The sequence below is a fragment of the Monomorium pharaonis genome, chromosome 4 (genome assembly GCF_013373865.1).
Source record: "Monomorium pharaonis isolate MP-MQ-018 chromosome 4, ASM1337386v2, whole genome shotgun sequence".
Lineage (NCBI taxonomy): Eukaryota > Metazoa > Arthropoda > Insecta > Hymenoptera > Formicidae > Monomorium > Monomorium pharaonis.
In genome coordinates, this window is record NC_050470.1 from 1,664,591 (window position 1) to 1,686,321 (window position 21,731).

At 34.1% G+C, this 21,731-nt stretch overlaps 1 protein-coding gene across 2 annotated transcripts in view; it reads right to left on the bottom strand.

Annotated features, from left to right (window-relative positions):
- LOC105840419 (connectin) overlaps window positions 1-21,731 on the bottom strand; it is a 135,714-nt gene that overhangs the window by 31,640 nt on the left and 82,343 nt on the right. The gene's annotated exons all lie outside the window — the stretch shown is intronic.

Consider the following 21,731-nt stretch of genomic DNA (forward strand, 5'->3'; position numbering starts at 1 on the left):
ATGGTCTTTACTTCCGATAATTATGCTAGGAGATCAATCTCATGTCGAGATAGTTACGGCTCGTTTCCTCTGTTGAAAGGATTAGAATCGTCGTGTGCGGAGTGCGACCTTCTGACACAATAGGGATTTGAACACGTAATGTGCCTCGGGATGAATATCGTCGTTCTTGTATGGGTCATATAATTAATTAGTCTTGCAATCCGCGCATTTGAGTGACTCCCTATGAAACAGATTGTACGTTTGTATATAAAATCATTAATTAAAATAATTGACAAGATTAGATCAAAATTGCAAATGTGTTTTCTCGTATCATTTTGTTGCGAATAATAAATATTAGCAATATATTGCTGTGTGAAGGGCTATAATGTCTATAAAAAAATGTAGCGGGATGTGTTAAATCCGATAAACAAGTTGGCCGACAAATATTTGCACAATGATTCAATCAAACGATAGGGATCATGTTATTTGGTATAAACGTCATCCGATGTACATCCGAACAATATGAGCTGTGAGTCGAAAAACCATCATGCTGGTCCCACATTACTAAACGTTGTTGCAAGAGAATATTTGCCATTTAAATCTGGCAGTTTATCGACTAAAAACTCAACATATTTTTTAAAGTTCCTATAATGGAACTATAATTCCCGTCCATATTATACACTATGTAGGTCATCCGATATATTTGTTAAAGTCAACTTTTGAAGAACTTTTAACTGACCAATAATGTTATGGATATTTAAAGAGCCTTTTCAACTTTATTGCGCAAAAAAACAAGGTTATTTTTATAAATTTAAAAAACTATCCGAATTGATCTCAAGTTTCATATATTTATTCTACGTATCTTTAATAACATATAAAGTAAAAATTGTTTTAAAAATATTAATTTATTTTAAAAATATATGTCAAAATAGAGAAGTCAATTAGTCTAATAGTTTTCAAGATATCATGTTCATAAGTTTTTTTAGAAGTAACTTTGTCATTATTTTATATCTTATAAGTAAACTAACTTTCTTTAATTTTGACTTTACACTCATTATTAAGGAAAAACTCTCCTTAATAATTCATAAACGTCAATTTATTAAACTTACTAAGCTCTGAGTTAGAATATCACTACAAATTAGAATCGTTATTTTCTCTTTTTGACTTAATATTTGTTGACAGTTATTGATATAGTGTGATTGATAAATCTCTGAACTCTATTAATAATCGCTCACACGATATTGTGTAGTGATTATTTATAATATTAAATTATTTATTAAACTGTATTATTGTAGAACACTAATTTTCAAATACATTAGTAAATATTTAATTCTAGCAAAGTAGATTAACAACATAAATTTTCTTAATGCTTAAAAAAAAATTTTAGAAGATAATTTAATGTTAATATTAGTATAAAAATGTTTGTAAAATATAATGACATGACGTTTTCTATGTATTTTTAATACTATAAACTTTTTGTAAGTTTAATAAAAGTTCCCTTATTAAATTCTCTTAATATAGAATAAATAAAAACAAGATTATATCATAAATTTGAAGTGCGTAAAGAAATTATTGTTTAATTAGTATATTTGTTAACAATTTTTTAAATTAAATATTCGATCGATTCTTGAATATTTTTTAATTGACATAAATAGTACATATGCATGAATATATAAACCAGCGACGATATCGAAAATGCATAATAAAAGATTTTTCTCTTCACATGTTATTTATGTAGACGAAACGATGTCTGTATGTTAATATTCACACATTCAATATTCCTGTTTATACTCGGACACCGTATACCCTTTTACACTTGCATGCGGAAAATAATTTGTGAAATCTTTTCACGCGCGGAAAAAATATTCCGCCGAACGTCGTACGGAACTCTTTCTCCAGTAAATCATATTTCCGTTTCACGGTTTGCGAGTGCTCTCGCGCCGTTTTCGCGCACCGCTTTTGAAACGTGATTAAGAAAATGCAACATTTCGCTATTACTGTGTGCTTTTTCCTTTACTGTTAGCTTTTTCCACCGCAAAATTCAGAGTACCAACATTATGAAATTAAAACAACGTAAACAATGATATTCTATTTTGACTATAAAAAATTGTACAGTTTAAAAAGCATGTATAAAAATACACATTGTTATTACAAATAGCTATTGTCTTTTTATTTGTTATAGATATGTTACACGTACACATGTACAAAAGAGATATTTTATATACACAAAGCGTATTGTTGTATATAAAATATTAGATTCTAGGAAATTTTATAAAATGTTTTTTATAAATTGAATAAAATAAAATAAATCACTTTTGTAAAATATCACGTTACTATGTTCACAATATCAGCTGTAATAGTATGTTAAAAAGAGAAGATTACTATTGGTTTTTCCCTTAAGGGTGCTTAACGAGAAACTCTGACCACCATGGTGTTCTCAAGACTGTCTGTCTCTTGAAGGGCACCGGAATATGGCAGCCGGATGCATGTAACATAACCTAGACTGACATGAATTTGTGCAAACAGAGTTTATACGAGAGGGGGAACGCTGTAAAACGTGTGTATCTTGGCCGTGGCTGACGCCGGGGCTCGCTAAATTAAACAAGGGCCTAAAGGGTCGCCCCTAATTTACGTAGCTCGCTAATTCAGCCCTCTTCCGTCCGCCTCAGCTCCCCCCCCCTCGCCCCCATTCTCGACCCCTCCCTTCACTCTTCCTTCTCTTTCTCGCTCCCCATTTAAGCGAGTATCATCGTCTGTTCTCTCGTGTTGCAGGCTCTCCGTTACGGATTTCCGCGGTAAAATCCCTCATCTCACCCTCCCGTGGCGGCAGTATCTCTTTTCCCGGATTGGATAATGGGATTATTTACCCTTCGGTGCGCAGATTCACGTCATTCACGAGCTAAATCTGCATCGAGAATTACGTTCGGAGATAATGAGATTGCAACGAATACGCGACGCAGATTTGTGTTATGGAGCGTGCGTCTGTTTTACACAAATCTCCATCACTTTTTTTTTAAATGCGTTATCTACACGATTGAACGGTAATCGACAAAAACTGGGAGACATAATAAACAAACGGTAAACAACTCTCTTTACTTTATGATAATTTTTGGCATTTGTTTCGATTATTATAATCCGATCGAGGCCGTATATATATCGAAATTTTGTGCACCACTTTATCTTATGATAAAATAGATCCGCTAGCCCCCCCCGAATTCCAATGGGCACCGTTGATGAAAAATGCAACGGATGAGATCACCCGGAATCGTCGTGACGGACGCGACGACAATGCGAAACGCGGAGCGGAGCGGAGCGAGTAATCCGCTTCGCGCGTCATACGCGCGCACGCGCGCGGCAGTTATCGGGCTCCATTTCGCGACGCAACACAATCTACCTCTTCGGGCGGCGGAGCGCGTGAATAAGAGGATTATTACTTTTCTCCGTGTTACTCCGAAATGCAAGACGACGAGAAAACTGGTCCGCCTCTCCGTCTCCCCTTTCCCGAATACGAGAAACGCACAATTTCCTCTCCTCTGCGCGCAAGCGCGGCACGTAGCTTATCTTTCCGGTCGCGCGACGGCACGTGACTCTCGATGTTAAGTACGACCCGGTAGAGAGACGCGCTCTCTCTCTCAGGAGTGGCGTACCATACCCCCGGTTGTAATTATAAAGCGCGAGATAACGCCGCGCGATATAAATCCTCATTATTGGCCGTGAGCTTTTTCCTCATCTCTATACTGGAATCGCAACTGCGTTTTTCCGCCCCTACGGCTATGGGAAATTATATGGCAAAGTTTCGGTATCGCCTACCGCAAACCGCTTTCGGTCGGTAGTATGCGGTGTGAAGAACCTTCATCGAGGGTGTTTTGCGGCTAAATTTTAGTTACGATGAAGCAGCGCACTGTTGTTGCTATATATTTTGTTGCTATAGTTGCTCCGAATATAGAAATAAGACCGATAAACTGACAGTTTTGCTGCAATATATAATGTGAAAGAATAAAACAAAGATTTATTGTTATCTATTATTTTACGATTATATCGTAATGATAATATCAAAAGGAATAACTTGATTTCAAATATAAATCGTGGAAACAATATTATAAGAATACCGAAAGAAAAATAATTTTTAATATCCTTATTTGAAAATAGTTATTTAAGAATTGAGAGGAAAAGAGAGGAAGGTTGCAGTTTTATTTTAAGTAAAATAAATAAAAATATCCAGATGTGATACAGTTGTTATGCACGTCACGTTATAAAAAAGATGAGAAAAATATTATTTTTAAAAATATTACGTTCCAGAACTTAACAGGAATACGATAATTTTAATTTTCTCTCGTTCCTTTAACTTAGAACACAATAAACATGGAAGGAAAAGGAGACCGAGTGTAATGGTATTCATAATTTACAACAATGACATCGTTATATCGGGTCAATGCAACGATAAAAGCCCGCAGATTGAAATATCGGCCGCCCGCGCTTTCCTTAAGAACGTTTCGCGGCTAATTTAGCAAGCGTGGCGCAATTTGCATGTGTTGTTTGCCCGCGATTACACCGCCGCCGACGTTACTTTTTACGCTGCTTCTTTCGCGACTGAATATAATGTATAGTCTCCATCTATTGTCGGGCTATTCGCCGCGAAAGACCGCACCGTAAAGAGCTGTGATTTACAAATCTAAACTCACGACTCCCCCTCCACCCCCGCGTGCATAATGCGATAGGGTCCTCTACTTCGCTAATGACTTGAATATTTCATGAAACGCGCGTACATGATGATGAGCTTAACCGCAATACAAGGTGCCTTAATCGGATAATTTACTCATTGTAAATTTCTTTCTTTTTTAATTATCGCACCGCGCTAAAGATAATTCTCAATTAAAATTGTTCAATTCGGTATCGTATATCATTTACACGATACCACAGTCCATTTGTGAAAACTGCAGTCAATCGATACTATCTTGGATCGCAAAAGCGTGTACAAACACGACATATTAATCGCACATATCGCCTAGATAAGTATCAAGTGCGGTTTTGATTCGCGGTCGATTGATTCAGACTCGAATGTGTCACCCTGGTCATAACTCCGCGAAACCATAGTGCTTGACAGTATCTGTGGATCGCCATCTCTCATATAGAGTGCGTGAATGTGGGTTAACAATCGAGTTAATTTCCTGGCGTAGATAACCGGCCGACCAACCGCGCATTTGTATTCCGCTACGATTATTCGCTGGAGGAAATTCGCGGATCGAAGGCGGGAGCACGAGCACGTGTCACGTCCTTCGGCGTTTTACTATGTAAATCCGCCGCTTAAGCTCGCATCAAATGAACTCTGTAATTCGCGACGAAATCTGGAGACGAAAATCACCATTCATGTTAATTTCAATTACGTAACAATGACATGTAAAATGTGACTTTTGTGTCAACTAACTGTTGCTGCGCTACGAACGAGTTCGAATAACTTATCTTGTTGAATTGCAAATTGAATACAGATGCATTTGTATTTCAATTTATTAATAATCTCTTTATATTATTATTTAAAAAATTATTAATTTAAAACAATATTTTTAATTTATTATATAAATTAAATATTTTTTCATTTTAAAATTGAAATGTGACAATGTAAAAAATGTTTTAGAGATAAATCAATATTTTCTCGAGATACACACACACACGCACGCACGCACGCACGCACACACACACACACACACACACAAACAAACAGGTAAGTCGCATTTTATAGCACAAAAACGCTTACAATAGAGTCTAATACAATCCTCGATGCTAGTTAATACATATGTACATCATTTATTTTTTATAATTTGTTTTTATAATGTGTATATATTGTTATAATTCATTATAATCAGCATCTTATGCATTTTATTTATCGTATCTTATATGTATGTATTTTTAAGGCTCAATTAATCATGTATGGCACATACAATTATATATTAATGAAAAGGTAAAAAAACGAATCAGCTTTCTTAAAAATTGATCAAAAAAGAAACAACGAGAGAGAGAGAAGGCCAGAGGAATACAAGCGGTTCGTGAGAATGGCATAGGACGAATATTTGCAATTCCGGCTGCGCCATTACGGTGGTCTGCACGCAACAATGTTACATACATGCCGAGACAAATTTTTCGCCATTCCGACGGCGACACGGTGGCTTTTTTGCCACGCGTCGAGATATCATCTCGATTCGCCGTTAACACGACAGTTTTCCATCTCGCTACCTTTTCTTCGGTAGGAAAATGACAAAAAGAAAAAAAAAAAATTCATGCAAATAACATATAGTAAAAAAACTTATTAAAAATTAATAATTTTTATCTACGTTATTATGTAATTATATTCTCATTAAGCTTTTTATTTTACATATATAGAATGTTCCATTTTAAGTATATTCGAATGTTTCCAGTAGCAAGTAGGATATTAAATTATTACTTTTGTTTCTCTTTTCTCTTATATTTAAATATTCTCCTTAATATTATTTAATTGCCAAAAAACTATTCAACATCTGATTTTCGCCATTCTAAAAATAATCTCGTAGAAAATGTTTTGTATATATCAAGTTTATGAATTAAATTACAGGAGAGTTCAATATACGTCCTGAAAATGAAATTCTAAAATGTATAAATTATACTTTTTATGGAAAATTATATTAAAGAATACATTCGCATGATTTCTTTTCATGTTATTTCACAATTTCACAGATTTGCAAGATCTGTTCCTCCATCTCATACAAGACGTACATAAATTGCGCGATACGTCTGTCGCGTCTGTGTTTTATTACTATGTCTTTCACATGTGCTCAACATTCAATTTAAACCATTTCGCCAACCTATCCATACCTAAAATGTGTTACGCTATTTTAGCGTGAATTTCACCAACATTACAAAGTACAATCGACCAATATTACAAAGCATATACGTCGCAATGATTGAAATCAATTTTGCTGTGCATTTGTGATATCTCTAAATCTAGAATAGCTAGTTAGCCTTCTGGTGTTGAAATGGAGCACTCTATATATCGGCAAGTCTAGCATCAAAAGGAAACATATTCCGAATGGATTGCTATCGACGGGCGTTAATTTGAGCGAGATTCACCTGATACAATTTTTAACGATATTTTCTCGAACATGTAGGATTTTCTCGAATTCGCAGAACGTGACCGATTTGATTGCAAAAAGCGTAAATCCACTTAAGTCTCGCCATTTGTCTGTCGTGCACGGCAGACTTTTCCGCTCTTACTCGTGCGTATGTGTCTACATATATATATATATATATATATATCCATATATTGTCAATTCAATCCCGTCAGTTAGCACCGAAGTGCTCCAACAACGCTTGCCTCTATGCCGCACGGAGGGCGCAGTTATAAATCAGCGCGAGATGCAAGTGCCATTTCGAATTCCGGTGCGCGTATAGTCCTTTGTCGCGGGGCATAATTCATACTCAGTTACACATTACGCCGCGCATTACACCATGCATTGCACCTAATGTCAAACAATATTCCAAGCGATAATATTTCAAGCATCGTCGCCGCTCCGTCCTGTACTTGTAATACACTTGGGGTCGCCGGTGACCCTATTATATGCGAAATGAATAATATTTACGTAGTATAAGACTGTTACGTGTATGAAATATCGTTTTCATATCAACGATATCCAGACAATTTACAGGAAAGGGAAATGCATAATAGAAAGAAAGCAGAGAAGCGTTTCTCAAAACAAAGTTACTTTAACCCTATTTCAATTAAACATGAAAAGTTTAAAAGAAGTAAAAGTTAAGTAAAAGTTTAAAAGAAACGGTAAAAAGTGAATCTTTCAATTTTTAATTATTTTACATCTTGTCGAAATAAAATTGTGAAAAAGTATTTTGTCCTAAGATATGAAAAACGTTACTGTATCAATTAAATCCTTTTAATATATATTTTAAATAAATAAACAAAACAACAATCGTATGAACAAGTCAATATCTTTTCCTCTTTCTTTTTCTTTCTTCTCTCCTATCTGTTTTTCTTCTTTCTTTCTATCTTGGGAATCTCCAAAATTCTCCAACCACTCGAGTGTCTGTACAGTTTTGTAAGAGAACACCGTTTGTACCAGACGTTGTTATCGATTCAATCGTTAAGTAGTTTCAAGTAAGTTAAAATTTGAAGAGACAAAGCAAAGCGAACTAGTCAATGTCTAGAATTCTTTATAAATTCCATTTTGAAGGAATGAGCCACGAGCTATCGCAACATTCTAAATTAACTCTTCAAGCTTTTCGAACTATGTATAAGATCGTTCAATCTTCTCGCCTAATGGAGTATTCAACGCAATGCTTACGTGGATAAAACTTGAATTTTTCTAAAAGTGTAAAAATCTATACATCCATATGTTTATATAATCACATATATACATATATATATTAATTTATATAGATTGTTAAGGAAATATATTACTTATCATAAAAAAATTATTTTATTAACAATATATTTTATTCTAAATGTATTGTAGATTGTTAAAATTTTACGTTAATTTTTCTTTTGTCAATCTGACAAACATTTTAGCATAAAAAAAATAGCAAAATTAAAAACTGTTATTGTAATTATCATAAAAATTATATAAAAATCACATATAAATAATTTATAAATTGGAAAATAGAATAGAATAGAACTTTATTCGCCACAGCCCTTGCGGGGTACAGCGGACTCCCGCTTCGCTTACAGTCTTTCTTTTCTTTACAAGGTACTACAAAGTACTACGCTACGCATACACTTTTCAAAGAGAGAGAGAGAGAGAGAGAGAGAGAGAGAGAGAGAGAGAGAGAGAGAACACTCCTTCCATTCATCCTCACATTTATACATTCATACCAGGAACCTCTGTTTCCGTTGCTCTAACAATTACATTTCATCTTTCCATATTCATTCACTCATTCACTTACTCTCCTTTCCTCTCCCCTTCAATACTTCTCCCTTCCATTACGTCCTTCTTGCTCTCCTCCCTCAAATTATCCATTCTCTCTTTCCACCAATCCCCATCTCCTCCCTTTCCCAAAATTTCCACTATCGTTTCCTGCCATCCTTTTTTCACCTCCTATTCCTCCAAAACGTGTTTCCATGTCTCTTCACTCCCCCCACACTAGATTGGAAAATAAAGATTAATAATTTTTTTTATTGTTATAAATTAAATACATAAAAATTATGTATAAATTAAGAAATGTTAAAAAATTCTTTATTTACAACATTTTTTCTACAACATTTTCAAATAATCAATATACGTATATTATTCACAACGATAACTTTACCATGCTTCTAGATTATTCAAAAACACAGAAGAGAGAGAGAGAGAGAGAGAGAAATTAAGAAAAAATGGAGGAAGAGACTACTAAGCTACTAAAATTAACATGACGCAACGGATATCTGTCACATACTTATTAACGGAACAATTTTACTAGGTCACAATGAGGGTTAAACACAGAGTCAACAAATATGGGGTCGACAAAGGCACAGCTTTTCGCAACAATGAGAGATCTGGCTTTCCAGAGAAGTGACTGTCGGTCAACTGGCCATTCAATATTAAAGACGAAAATAGTTTGTGTCATCGGTCTCTAGCATAATACCCGGATTATACAAAATACAAGACAAGCACAGGAGATTAATCTAAAGCGCATTCTCTCCAACTCCCTCTATTCATTATTATTAACCCTTTGCGGGTTCAATGTTGCAGCACAGTTTATTCTAGACGGATCTACATATATTTCAAACACATTGATCCATTATTTTTTACTATAAAATTGCACATCTTCTACAGAAAAAATATCGTTCTTTCTTTACTATACAATTTGTGAAAGATCTTTCTAATTAAATTTAACAATTTTGTTTCACACATAGACACATGTTTATATACATATGTTTATATATGTAATATTTTTTAAATTCTGTTTAAAAAATTTTGAGAAAATATAATACATTGATAAAAATGATTTCTTAATACTTTTCTCTGCTGTTTATTTTAACATTTCACGTCGCTATATAATTATACATGTACAGAGACTAAGAAAATGGTAAAAAGAAAAGTATATTATTTACATGGCTTTAGTAGTAGAACAACTTTTTTTAACTATACAAATAAAGAAATACAATGTAAGAGCAAAGCTAAAAAAATGTTATTGTAAACAAAATATAAAAAATAAAAGTAAAGAATAAAAAATGTAAAGGTTTAATTTAGGTATTTGATTATAAAAAGGTATTTGATTATAAAAAGAAATATTTAAGTGCTTAAATTTATACGAGAGCATTTTATGAAACGTATACTTTTGAAGCACATTATTTTATGTAATACAAAATATTTTGTATCAACTTTTTGATTGAAAAGCTGAAAGTAATTTAATTGTCTTAAATTGAAACAATAATCCTCAATCATCCGTAGATCAATACTAGATGGCACGTTCCATTCAGTAAACGTGATAAATTCTTCGGCGTCAAATTGATTGTCGATCAGAGCAGGCTGCGCGGTATGTAGCTGGAGCGTGTTAACGCATTCCCCCCGCAATTTAGCGCAATTTAGTACTTCGCAGCGCACTTATTCTAGTACCGCGGACTCGCCGGCCCGGTTCTGCCCAGCAGAATGAATGATCAAAGCGAGCCGGATAACGTTTATTCGTTCCGCCAGTATACATGCCCGTGGTCGTTATTCTCGTACCGGGATTCGGGGATGTTCGATGCCGACTGCGCTTTTCAAAAATTCTGCCGGATAGTGGCAAGCTGATCGCCAGCCAACGTTGATATTTTCGTTGCAAAAATCTGTTGGTTATTATTGGAATTGTAAGAACGAAATTTGAACGCTATCATATGTCATAAAATCCTGTTTCGGATTTCATATCGTCTAAAATAAGCTTTACTGACAGCACGTTAAAGATACAAATAATACACATAATAAACATTTTGTTAGTTCATGGAGAAATAATTTTTTTGCAAAAAGAATCATTATTGCCTGTTTTTTTACTTTATAACTTTTTTCATACTGAATACAATACAAAAAATACAATTCCAACTTCTAATTGCTAAAAATGTTAATTGTAAAAAATTCAACGATAAAATAAAAACTTCAAGTACTTGTACAACACTACAATTATTATATATGTTTATAAGATATTATTAAAATTTATTTTTTAAAATGTATGTTATTAAAATTTTCCATAAAATATACTATAAATATATTATAAATTAATTAATAAAATTATCATAATAAAATATTGGACTTGTTATATTATAAAAAAATTATGAATTATAAATTAATAATGTGACTATATAACTAATAGGCCTATTCTGTAACTCTTAACGACAGTTCAGTATTGTTATATTGTCGTTGCGCAGTTTTTTGTCATATACATATAATATGTAATGATATAACAATATCAATATAATATCAAAAATTCAAAAATTTTTTAATTTTTTCAAATATTTGTAATATAAAAATCTTAATATAGGCATTATTGGATATGAATCCAATATCAAAATTAACGAATATAATATGCAGATTTAATGTTCAAAAAACCTACAAAAAATTTTCTTCCTTTTGTAAAATTATATATTATTATAGAATCTATGTATAATACTTTTTACAAAATACATAATTAAATTATCATATGTTTTCACACATATTTACACATAATTTATTTATTTAAAAATATTAAACATATAAATTATGTAAAATAAAAACATTGCAAAATAATCGAACAATTGATAAAGTTTGTTTCATAGCGAAACTAATAATATCCTGTGTATGTTTTTTATACACACACACACACACATACACATATATATGTATATCACGTAAACATGTGATACATCCGTTTCAGCGCCTCGTTTCGGTACAATACACGATGTATCCCTGTCATTAAAATGAATGCTTTATAATCGCAAATTGTACGTTTTTTGACATCGATCTACTATATTTTTCGCGGAAGTTGATTCGCGTTAATAATCCCCGTTGCATACGTAACCATAGGTACTGAAAACAAAATTAAAAACTTTGAAGCACAGACATCAGGGTTACACAAATTCAGGAAGAAGGGGAAAGGAGAGAGGGCGCAACCCTAGCGCAGTATAGATCTGAAAAGGCGGAGAAACGCGGTAAACCGCAAAACAGTGCGTGACAGGGGATTGCAATGAATGATCTAATCGACGCCCACATATCGCTCCCTAGCCAAAGGAGAGACAAGGTTAAAAACAGCCCTCAAATAATGTCATGTGGTTGCACATAAGTTAGGTGAGTCAGGTACGCACTGTCGAAGGGTTTGAATACAATAATTCTTTTGAAACTTATAATAGAATCTAATAATACCTACAATAAAGCCTACAATAATAATAAATAACTTGCTGTTCAATACAATAAAATGTAATTAAAAATAAAGTATAAAATAAACTAATTTACAATATATATATAGTATATTAGATAAAAGTATAATTTAAACAAATTGTTCTATTTAAAATCAATTTAATTAGATTGTATTATATTAACCGTTACGTTTAATAATTTTGGAGCTCTAAATAATAATAGATAATTTTTCTCATCTCGGTGAACTATTTCGGTTAAATTTGGACGACGCAATTACCGTGATAGAATCAATTCAACTCCAATTAATAAATGGCGCCATATATTTCACTTTAAAGCAACAGTGGCAAACTTTATTTATCATTACTTATTTTCACAATAAGCAAAAAATTGCGATAAGAAATAATATGAACCTCTATGAATTGCATTTTAATTAATATTCCTCATTTGAATTTGCAATATGAGAAATATATACCTATTCGCTAATAAACCATACATATGGAAAATAATCACATACGCACACATATGGAGAATAATCGATAATACATAATATATTGATAATTTTAACAAAAAATTCTCTCTCTTTCTCTCTCTCTCTCTCTTACTTCCTCTTTCCTTATTTTTTCTATCTCTACATGCATATGATAATTTTTTATGTTATCACAGATAACACATAAGTGAACACAAAAGAAATTAATAATGTAGAAAAAAATTTTAGAAAAAGGGTCAAAGAAAGACTTAATAAAAAATCAAATAAATTTTACGTATTATGTTAATAAAGATGCATTTTTTATATATTAATAAATAATAAGTAAATAAATTAAAAATTTATAAAATATAATCATTGCGTATACTACGAGTAGTGTTAAATATTTTATATCATTTCTGAATATTGTACACATGCAACGGGTAACTCCATGTACTTTAATATAACCGAGAAAGCCGTTGGGTTCGGGTAATGGCATTAATTATGCAGGCAATTAACATTCGAGCCACCCCTCACAGGTATCATTTTACGGGTCCGCTCTCCCTCTTCGCTATCAATCCAAATGTATCATCTAGTGTACGATCTCGTGGCACGATACGCCCTTCGTCCAAGTGCACAATTGAGAACCTGCCCTGCACTTACGTACAATAATACTCGCCACGTGTATCACCAATTATTATCATTCGTATCTAACGGGAACATCAATCCTACCAATTAATAAGAGAGATGCAATCCCATCTTTACCCTTTTCACGAGATTATAATTTAAATAAAAAATATAATTTACGCTAAAAAAAACTTTATACGTACAATGCAATCTCACCTTATTTCTTAATCTTTCAGTTCTCTATAACTTTTGTTCTTTTTATATTTTAAATTTAATTCTTTACACTTTATATACAGACACATATATACATATGTCAATTAACCAATATTCTATTATGTTTAATTACTATGTATTATATATTTAACTTCTCGTAACAAAAAATATATAGTTTTATTTAAATTATTAAGTATTTAAATTTACTTTGACAATGACAAGATTTATTAAATTTAAAATTTATTAATTGTCAACGCAACGTTTTCATAGCAAAAGACTACATAATATTTTCAAACTGAAAGTACAACACAAAAAAATTATTCTCATACAATATGTATATTACATATATTTTTATCGTAATAACTTAAAAATTATTGTATTATTGAGGATTATAATGTTCCTTATAATATTTACGATGATCTACTTAATATTTACATTAATTCAACAAATATGGATGACTGTAACGAACGTAAAGTTACATTAAAATTTTCTACTAGCGTAAGTAGAGAAAAAATGTAAAAAGGTTTAGCTAAAGCATTTAATGGAAATCGCGCGTGCATGTTGTTGGAAAATTAAAGTATTTAGGTCGTTCATGCTTCATTCAGTACCAGTGCTTGCGATATGCTGCGTTCTTTCTTTGTTTTTTAGTTTCATGGCTGTTACCGGGTACCACTAGCGCGCAGTCTATACTCGCTCTCTTGCTTTTGTCACTTGTCGTCTTTGTCGCTAGTCAGTACGCTCTACCATCCTGCACGAGAAGGATCACGCGGCATGTTAACCTAAGAAAATTCCAACAGGTTATGGGCCCAGCACGCTTCCACTGCGCCGCGTGTGTTATTGCTTGAGTGCCCTGTTCGTGGTCGGTTAACCTAAATATATATATTCTCGTGGTTGTCTGAGTTCGGTTGTGCTCTGTCGTGTAGTACATCCTCTTTTTTCGCCTTGAGTAAGAATGGCGGAAAGGGAAGCGTTCAACCTCACGAAATTCGATGGCACAAATTTCGTTCTGTGGAAATATGGCGTGTCACTCATGCTAGAATCGCAAGATTTGATGGGATTCATCGAGGGGACGGACGAGCAGCCCGACAAGGAGACAAAGCTAAAAGAGTGGAAGGATTGGAAGAAGCGTCAGTCAAAGACATCCGTAATTCTGCTGGGTTCGGTGGATCAGTCGTTGCACATTAATCTAGTGAATTGCGCAACGCCAAAGGAAATTTGGAAGAAGCTGCATGTGTTGTATGGTGATACGACCGAAGATGCGAAACAGCGTTGTTGGCAACAATTCTATGAGTTTCGCGTAAGTGATAGTGAGCCTGTTGCAACTCAGATAGAAAAATTTGAAACTATCTGTAGAAAGCTGGTTGATGCAGGCGAAACGGTCTCGGATGCCGCCATAATGTCCAAGTTGCTAAGCAGTTTGCCGCCGAAATTCTCTGCATTCACAATGGCGTGGGAATGCACCGCTAAAGCCGAGCAGAAAAAGGAAAGCCTTATTGCAAGAATTATAAGAGAAGACAAACGATTGACAGTTGTGGAGGAAGAAGCGTCATCGCTTGCATTGCAAGTGAAAGGTATGCGAATAAAGCATAATAAAAAATCAGATACTAGTGATCAGCAAAGTAAAAAGAAGAAAAGTATCAGAACTATAGAAGAAGCCAAGAAGAAGCATCCATGTAATTATTGCCACGAATTTGGTCATTGGTATCGGGAATGTAAGAAACGCCTTTCCCACGGCAAGAGTAGCAAGGAGAAGACGATCGAGGAAAAATCGGCTAACACGAAAACAGAAGAGGAATCTGGATCTGCATATATATGTGACATCTCAGCGCTGTTTTTGGAAACAACGGATAAGGACGACTCTGTGTGGTTAGCAGATTCAGGTGCTAGTATGCACATGACACACCGACGTGATTTTTTTCGTACACTTGGACCTGTAAAAGAGGTACGTTCCGTGAGAGTAGCGGGAGATAGAATACTTCCTGCGGCTGGTGTCGGTACAATAGACATTCAGGTGAGTGCCGGTAATAAGCAGATTGACCGACAGTTGACAAATGTACTCTATGTTCCCGGTTTAAATCGAAATCTGTTTTCAGTGGGAGCTATAACTGATAAAAAATTCTCATTTCATAGTTATCGTGACAGATGCGAAGTTCGAGAAAGTAATGGGACTCTATCTGCAGAAGGAGTTCGTTACGGTTATCTTTTCCGGATGCTTTTTGATGTAAAGATACCAGGAGAGTGTAATATGGTGCAGCAAAATTCATTAAAGCTGTGGCATGAAAGGTTGGGCCACATTAATGTGAAATCCATCAAGGAAACAGAAGACATTGGAGCTGTCAATGGAATGCAGATTGAAAACAGAACAGATTTCTTTTGCGAAGCATGTGTAATGGGTAAGCAAACTCAAAAGCCACATTTTTCAAGCATGCGGGAGAAAACTGAGGGGCCAGGAGAAATGATTCATTCGGATGTGTGTGGTCCAGTAAATGTGGAATCTCCACGAGGCTCAAGATATTTTGTTTTGTTTAAGGACGATTACACTGGCTTCAGGACGGTGTACTTTATGCGACACAAGACTGAAGTGTTTGACAAATTCAGAGAATATGAAGCCTTTGTATGTAAGCAGACAGGCAATCAAGTGAAGGTGTTACGTACTGATAACGGAAAGGAATATCTGTCAAAGGAATTCAGTGGTTTTCTGCAAGCAAAAGGAATTGTTCATGAGAAGTCGACACCGTATGTTCATCAACAGAATGGGCGTGCAGAACGCGAGATGCGGACACTCGTCGAAAGTGCCAGGTCAATGTTAATTGCCAAAAACGTGCCTAGGATTTTATGGGCTGAAGCTGTCATGACAGCAGCATATGTTTTGAATCGTACAGTCTCAAAGCAATTAAATGGCATGACTGCATATGAAAGATGGTTTAAGTGCAAACCTGATGTAAAACATATGCGAGTATTTGGAAGCGTTGCATATAAAAATGTGCCAAAAGAAAGGAGGAAGAAACTGGATCAGAAAAGCGAAAAGATGATTTTCGTTGGTTATGAAGGAGAGTCCAAAAATTACCGACTATGGGATGCTGCAACGCAGAAGATACATGTAAGCTGTAATGTGGATTTTAACGAGATGACAGAAAATTGGACAACAGAAACGCCTAGGAAGGAAGCGGTTTTTCATGTGCCATTTGGAGACGACAGAGAAGAAGATGGTGAACTACCACAGTCGTCAGTTGAAGATCATCTTGAAGATCATTCAGAAGCTGAGGATCATGAGCAACTGAATAACGAACCGACCCTGATAAAAAGACAATTACGCGATAGAAATAAGTTACGTGAGCCGGACCGCTATAGTGAACAAGGTTACGCATTTGCTGTCGAGTCTGTGCCTATGACGTATGAAAGTGCAGTCGCTAGTGTCGATGGTGATAAATGGCAAAGAGCGATGTGTGAAGAAATGGACGCCCTCAGAGAAAATGAAGCATGGACGCTTGAAGAACTACCAGAAGGACAGAAAGCCCTCGGGTGCAAATGGGTGTATAACAAAAAGACAGATTCTTGCGGTAATATTAAGCGTTACAAGGCGAGACTCGTGGCACGAGGCTATGCTCAGCGTGAGGGTGTCGATTATTTTGACACTTTTGCACCAGTGGTACGGTATGAATCCATTAGAATGCTCTTGGCTATTGCAGCTAAGGAGGATTACGAAATTGCTCAATTCGACGTAAAAACGGCTTTTTTATATGGTACTTTAAAAGAGAGCATTTTCATGGATCAACCACGCGGTTTTGAAAATAAGATAAAACCTAATGCGGTATGTAAGTTGCATAAAAGTTTGTACGGTCTCAAACAGTCTCCTCGCTGTTGGAACTCAAAATTTGTTGAATTTCTAAAGCTTTTTAATTTTTGTCCAACAGAAAGTGATCATTGCGTGTTTTGTGGTAAAATAGATGGAAAAATAATTTACTTAGCACTTTATGTAGATGATGGCCTCTTGCTGTCAAGTTCAAAAAAGGCAATAGATAAAGTTTTAACTTTTTTAAAGAAAAGTTTCCAAATAACAGTGGGAGATGCTAAGCAATTTATCGGAGTTGAGATTGATCGTGACCGTATAAACTGTACTGTAAAAATTGGACAAAGAATTTATGTTCAAAAGTTGCTTGAAAAATTTAATTTAAAAGATGCAAATCCTGTAAGCGTTCCTGCTGAATCTGGAGTACATTTGTCTCTATTTCAATGTCCGAAAACCGAAGAGGAGAAAAGAAAAGTTGCAAATATTCCCTATCGTGAAGCGGTCGGCTCTCTCCTCTTTGTCGCTAGAGTTAGTCGGCCGGATATAGAATATGCAGTAAATCAAGCGAGTCAATTCTTAACTAATTACGGTCAAGAGCATTGGCAGGCGGTTAAGAGGATTTTTCGATATTTAAAGGGGACAATAGATCTCGGAATTGTTTATGGAAATAGTGGGAGCAATTGTGAGATATGCGGATATACAGATGCGGATTATGCTGGATGTGTTGATACGCGGAAATCGACAAGCGGATTCGTATTTTTGTTAAACGGTGGTGCAATATCGTGGGCAAGCCAAAAACAGCGTGTAGTCGCGCTCTCTACAACCGAAGCTGAATATATTGCACTAGCTACGGGTACGAAGGATGCAATATGGTTACGTCAAATCATATCTGAATTAGGATTTATATGCAATAAAGTTCCTATGTATGTAGATAATCAGTCGGCGATTAAATTAACAAGCAATCCAGAGTATCACAAGAAAACCAAGCATATAGATGTGCGTTATCATTTTGTTCGAGACGTATATGAGCGTGGTGACATAGATGTAAGATATATGGATACAAAATCGCAACTCGCAGATATACTTACAAAGCCAGTGGCAAAACAGCAATTTAGTTATCTAAGAAGTAAAATAGGTGTGCTAAACGAACCTAAATAAGTGGGAGTGTTGGAAAATTAAAGTATTTAGGTCGTTCATGCTTCATTCAGTACCAGTGCTTGCGATATGCTGCGTTCTTTCTTTGTTTTTTAGTTTCATGGCTGTTACCGGGTACCACTAGCGCGCAGTCTATACTCGCTCTCTTGCTTTTGTCACTTGTCGTCTTTGTCGCTAGTCAGTACGCTCTACCATCCTGCACGAGAAGGATCACGCGGCATGTTAACCTAAGAAAATTCCAACACATGTAAAAAAGCAGAAACTGCAAAACCGCGCCGCTAATCCCCGTTTGGATTCTGTCAGCTTTTGCAACAGTGAAATATGCAACGATGCGTTTGTTATGTTGTGCGGCGTGAAAGTATATTTTTTCGCTTACAGCGACTTGCATTTTTTAACCGCGGCATTTCGCGATATATACCTACATTTTAACGGATGACATAACAACTCGCGCTCACAGGACTAGTGCAGCATACATTTCACGATTTTGCAGTAAATTAAACAGATACACCAGGTATAACTTGGCATTTGCTACAATTTCTCACCGTTGCTCCCTCTCTCTTTTTGTTGCATTACTTTAAACAATTCTCAGTTATTTAAGGTTTTTGGGTTTTAATTAATAATATACAGTCATTTCAGTAAAATTTTGAAACTTTACTCGATTGTTAAAGATATGTATTACATGTATTTCTTATATAACTCTAATTAATTGCTTATATAGTATATTTTAATATTTTTTCAAGAACCTTTGATATATCCTCGTTCACTGTGAGGGGATCAAAACTTTTTAATGCAACAAAATTACTAAGACCGTTATTTAATACGCGACCGAAGAAATGTCTATTCGTCGCGAAACTGCCGTCTTTTCTTATTGTCTGGAGAGGCGGTTCGTACCACGACGCTTTTACGACGTTCAACTTTGCGATTGAAGGGTGTAACGCCATAATAAGCCGTATGGCAATTTCAAGTATCCCGGCGACGAACAAAAAGGGAGCTCATTTGAACGTCCGCCAGTTGGAGAACACAACATTTCGTCTTTGTGCAGTTCTTGATTATGAGATTTAACGTTTATACTTTGCTAATATATTATTAGCCTTGAACCGTAAAGTAAATTTTAATAAAGTAATAAGATTAAATCGTGATTTGCGCTTCTTAATATTTATTAACATATCATTTCAATAGTTATATTTATTATTTTATAATATAATTATATATAATCTAAAACAATAGTCCATAGTTAAGTAACTATTAATTTTGTGAGTTGATAAACACATATTTATTTTATCTAATCTTTTTTCAATCAGTAAAGCTATTTTTATTGCAAATTTTATAGACATTCTAAATTGTTCGATGAATACATTTATCTGTCAAAAGAAAATATTAATTGCGGTCGTAAGAGTGTGTTTTGTAATAATTAACATTTCGCGAAATTTAACTACGGATAGCAAGAAGCGAGACGATTTAATAACGAAATATGTACTGAAATTCCGGAAAACTGATAAACGGGTTTGAAGGTTTTCGAAAAGCCGGGCCGAATTCGCGAAAAAGAGAATCGCGAGATATCTGTCAGGTATAATTATGAGCTTCCCTTAATTATTCCTAACGGCCCTCACCGCGGCTTCTCATAAATCTTCACCAAATTAAGGAAGCCAATCACTGTGTATCATAATAATCGAAAATCCAAATTATATACAGCAGATTAAATAATACAAAAATATAGATGCTTTAAAAAGCTAATCGACAAGAAAATAATATAAGTTTAATACCATTTATCATCGCTATCAAATTCTAGATTTTATACAGTAGATACAGAGATTTTAAGAATAAAAGCAAAAGTATATAATACAGAAGGTGAAGAGCGAGCTATTTGTGACAAATTCAACTACAGTAACTTAATTACAATAACACAAATTGTATGGAAATGTGTTCGACATACATTTGCATGAGAAAATATTTTACGCTGTAATAATAAGATCAGGCAGAGAATTCAATATTATTCTGTTCGATGAAGCTAGAGAAGAAATATTGTAGCTTAACCATTTCGTACAATAATAGTATTAACAATCAATAATTTAAATTGGAAACTTAATGTGATTCAGTATTGTTTAAGCAATTCTAGATTCTAAGTTACAAAATATATTTATTTTACTTAGGATGTTATTTATAAAAATGTGTTGTTGCATAACAAAACGAAAAGAAACAAACGATAATGGTTTCAAATAGATTTAAAAATAGATTTCAAAAATTGATTTTGTACGTGTATGTATCCACTTTGTCAAAAGGAAATGTTATTGATATTGTCACTTTTCCAAGATGTTAATTGGCTGTCTGGCTATCTCGTTGTCAAATGCGTTATGACTTGCTTCACTTTGTGTCATTTCCAGCTGTCAAACTATAAATTTTGATAGTCACAATTATTGTTACAATTTATTTTTAAAAGATAAAAAACAAAAAGTTAAATAGCGCGCGCGAAGCGCGCGTCTGTAGTGTTTAGTGTTAAAAAAAAACAGTATTGTTATAAAATTATACATTTATTCAAAATAAAGAGAAAATATTGCAAAATATATCTAAATGTATGTACATACATATAATTTTTCCACATAGAGACTACAATAGTACTACAAGTTTATAATACATATGAACTATAGCAGTAGAACTACAATCAATTTATTGAATAACTACTTGAATATAAAAACTTTGAAAAAGAGGTTACGCTACGTTCAGGCCTTAGGAGCAGTATTTTAAAATGCTTAACTTTGCATAATTCAAAGCGTGTGCCGATTATAATGTTAAATAATAAAAAAAAAAAACACTTAAATTTACACATAATCGTGTGATAATATTCTTTCGTTTAAAAAAAAGAGGAATTATGTATAATTAAATGTATTGCTAAAATGTATCTTCAAAAAGTTTTGAAAGTTTGAAATGCTCAAGCGAAAATGCTTTATAAAAAATTTCGACAGTTGTGTATTGACACATTAGCGCTACTAGGTTAATGGACGAGCTATTAAATAACTGATTCTATGAGTATATGTTAAAATTTGTCATCCAATAACGAAAATATTACAAGTAATTATTATAGATGCAAGAAGTAATATCGTTTCTTCTACTATTTATAAGATATTAATAGTATTATATTTACTAATCACAATATTAAAAAATTAATTATTAGCACAAGAAACGTCTATAA